The sequence below is a fragment of the Argopecten irradians genome, unplaced genomic scaffold, assembly GCF_041381155.1.
Source record: "Argopecten irradians isolate NY unplaced genomic scaffold, Ai_NY scaffold_0349, whole genome shotgun sequence".
In the NCBI taxonomy this organism is placed as follows: domain Eukaryota; kingdom Metazoa; phylum Mollusca; class Bivalvia; order Pectinida; family Pectinidae; genus Argopecten; species Argopecten irradians.
The window spans coordinates 48,766-52,923 of NW_027187816.1; positions in this window are offsets into that span (position 1 = coordinate 48,766).

A 4,158-nucleotide genomic window follows, 5' to 3' on the forward strand; every position below is an offset into this window, starting at 1 on the left:
TATGAACATTCCGCTGTGCGCATGGCTCATGTCCGATCTATTGTTCAATTCCTATACACGTCGTAATATTGAATAGAGACAAAATCAACACGGATTTTCTCAGTGTATATATATATACGGGACATTTACACGCGTGTGTAATAGTCTCTGGTGTATTCGATACTCTTTTAAATATCAGCGTTATATTAACTCCACCAAATTAACACACGCATTCATTCGTATCTATATATGTATTAGAATATAATGGGGGCAGAGATAGAGCAAATTTCCTTTAAATTGCAGTATGTAAGATTAAAGGTAGCCAACTTCAGGTATTTTTAAAAACTGAATGCATTCACTTTTTACCCATAAGAAGAAGAAACACATGAAGAATGCAAGATCGAGTATGATTGCAGTGTATCATAATTGTAACTATCAATGTTTTATATCAAATATTACAAATATTACATATACTTCTTTATGTATTTAACCACTGATAAGCCAATGGAGTATGATATCCCGATGACATTTTGCCGGTATTTTATAGCATGTAATAAAAACAGCAGTCGCTTATTTCAAAATACAGAGTACAATCACGATATTCAAATTAAGTTGCAAGCTCAGGATGTTTTATAGTTGTTATCATTAATCAATACTGTCGGTTAAGGAACTGCTCAGGTGAAATATCAAAATGTTCTGATGACTAACTTTTTTTCTAATACATTTTTTGAAATAGAAATTCATACAAAAATAAAAATTGTATTAAAATAATATGGTGGTGTGCTTGAATTTAAGCTATTATCAATTAAAATATTGCTATTTGATGTAAATTGTTATTTTACCGGAATTTTACTATTGTGGACATACATACGACACCCTAAAGCAATATTTTGCAAATAAGTTGTTCGATGAGTATTCGCAAAATTGACAAAACCAATGTTTTCTCCAAAAGAAATTATAATACAACACACTAAACCATTTTATTTGCTCAGAACAGCTGTATATGTTACCCGATACTCCCTATAATTTGAAGATGAAAATACCTCCTTTTTTTACAATATTTGGCAGATTCAACGCATGACAGAACAAGTCCTGATGAATAACTTATCCTAAAATTTTGCATTTCAAATGAAAACAAGTTGCTTATTCTAAAACTATCATAAAAATAGGGCGTCAGTGAGCTTGATTTTTGTCCCGATACAAAGTAAAGGAAAAGAACATGATCTTGTGTGGCACATGATCTTGCGCACTGGTAATTTCAGCTAATTTTAATAAAGTAACAAACTTATTCGGACATAAAAAAGTACAGAATGGCAATATTAATTCTAATACAATCTCAAGTTTTAATTTAAAATGCAGTCGTACCGTGTTACAATGGGGCGATAGTGGAAGAATGGCGGAAAGTGTCGTCCGATTAAAAAAATGCCAACATTTTTTTCATTTGATATTTTTAAAAATTTCAAACTAATTTTTAATTCAATTATTTTATTTTTATTGAAATTTAAATGGTCAGTTAAATACATTGAATATGATTAAAATATATATTATATAGTGCACTGGGCAAAATCATGTACTGTGTTTACTTCCAGTTCCAACATGAGGTAAGGTCTTTTATATTTGGTAAACTGAAAATGTACCATTTATTTTTGAAAGGTACTGAAAAACAAATGTTTGGTCCTTGCTGTCACCATGATATAACAATAAATATATATTTAATTAATTATCTATTGGCTATGGCATTCTTAGGTGCCCAGGATTATGTGCCGGCGTTGTGTTATGTTTCAACATTTTTTGCTAAAAATTAAAATCATATCTTTACTAAAATGTAAAAAAATTCAACCATATAGGTTATGATCCCAACCTTAAATGCTGATCACTTTCATCTTGGAAAACCTAAAAAAATATTTACAGCAAAACTTAATTTGATAAAGCTAAAAATGTTGTTGTACCGGCGAGCAAAAAATTAATAAGGAATAAGTAAAAATATTGAAGTACTACTGATGTAAGAAAAGCACCTTTTCAAAATGGCCGCCAAATTGATCATTTCTTAAAATATGTGTATAAAACATTCTACAAGCAATAAAAGTCTTATTTCTATATATTTTCTATTTGGTAACTTGCTACAGATTGAGAAAATTAGATTTTGGATATTACTAGAACTCTTTTATTAATGTTGAAACGAGACTTCAACGAGATTGAACCCTCACCAGATCAGATTCTTATTCAGTAATCGTGTGTTCTATGTTTGGGTACGTTTAGATTGTAGTTATTGTTAGATTTTTGTTTTATTCCCGGCCACATCGGTAATGAAACCTTACGTAAGTTCACCATAATTTCTATATTTAGGATATTACTGCTGTCTATTCTATTTTCCAAGAAGTATTAAGACTACTTAATAGCACACGAGTGTCACAATAACTATATACTGTACCTTTTTGTACTTATCTTCACGAATAAGCACTAACTATATGTTTAGTAAAGACATACAATAAGCTGTTGAAAAGTCATTTCATAAACATATGACTAACAAGGTAGGTTATGGTTCAGTAATAATTGCACACCTTGGTCATTTAATTTATAAGTAAATATGAAAATGACCCCTTTTATATGAAGAAACTGTGAGGATATTACCTGACGTACTAATTTACATATTGAATGTTAAGAACGTAAGACTTTAGAGGTCTGCATTTGACCTCGATTTGTATGATGGATGTCATCGTGACCTAGATCTTATCATGGAATAGTTTTTCAATTTGACATACGGCTCAGTAATTACGTTGTCATTTTATCAATTTTATCTTAAATTATGACTTTAGACTCATATTTTCCTTCATGGGAATGCGAACGATAAGAGTACCAAACATTATATAAAAATATCGATAAACCTTGATAGAATGTTCTGATGAACTTGAGAACCGTTTCCAGGTATGTAAGCAATGATTCTGCAGATGATACAAATGTGGCTCATGTGATTTTATGCTCACATCCGAGTTTTGTATATACCCATAACTTATACCGACAGACCGCAGTATATCTTCTCGATGATGTGCGACTAAATGCATGTATCATTAGAACCGCCACTGTAAAATGATATCTGTCTCCTTTAATTTATACCCAACTAACATGATTTACACACCAGGTATATTTACATACTTGGCATAACTGTGTTGATATATTTATAAAGTTATTCACACGTGATACTTCTAAAAACTTGATAGCATTGGTGTTAATGTCGAGTTTCTAAGATACTTAATTTACCAATACTTATGAATGACCATACGAAAAATACAATTATTTTCAAATTGACCATTTTATAGTTACTGTTTATCCATTATACTCTAGTTTCTATGGTTTTGGAATTAGAGTAAACTGTTATTGTAGTATCGAAAATCTAAAGAATAATATCGATTTCATGATGAGATTTATTCATAAAATCAAACATGAACGGGAACAGATCACATAATTCGAACTAGTGTCGCAACAGCAGCAGGAATAAGAAACATGCAAATGACGCATCTATCACAAAATCGAAAATTATTCAAAAACGTCTATTGCGAAGCCAGAGCTTATGAACGTTCTAAACAATTCCGATTTTCAACAAAAACAAAAGTGTAGAATGACCATGATATGCATGTATTTTACCTCATTGTTTCTTCTCTAGGAATGAACACTTACTTTATTAGTCTAAATATGTACTGTTAATTACACTACTCTCGAACTACGTGTAATTACATAGCTGTGATTCAAATGTTAAGGTAAATCGTATTCTCTCCTGAAACTCTCTGTAAGTTAATATGGATTTTAATTCGTAATCCAGACTTTTTCGTCAGAGATGTCGTAGTTGTTTTTTTTACATTGTAGAACTTATGACGTAATTAGGATACAAAGGCCATATCCTTCAGGTATCCATGGTGATATTTTCGTACTATGGCCACAGGATACAGTATTGTTTACCGGGTTGTTTACTTACGTAGATCTGGATTGCTTTCAAGACGCAGTCATTAATTTGGTAATTTTGTCGTGACATCTATTTACGTAATACAATTGATAAGGGGGTTAAAATGTGTATATTTAAAAAAAAAATATTTGTCATCATCCATCAATCAAAAACATTAAAAATTAAATAGAAAAAAGTTTAATAGTGTCAATATATTTTCCATTTCCATTACTTGGTAGATT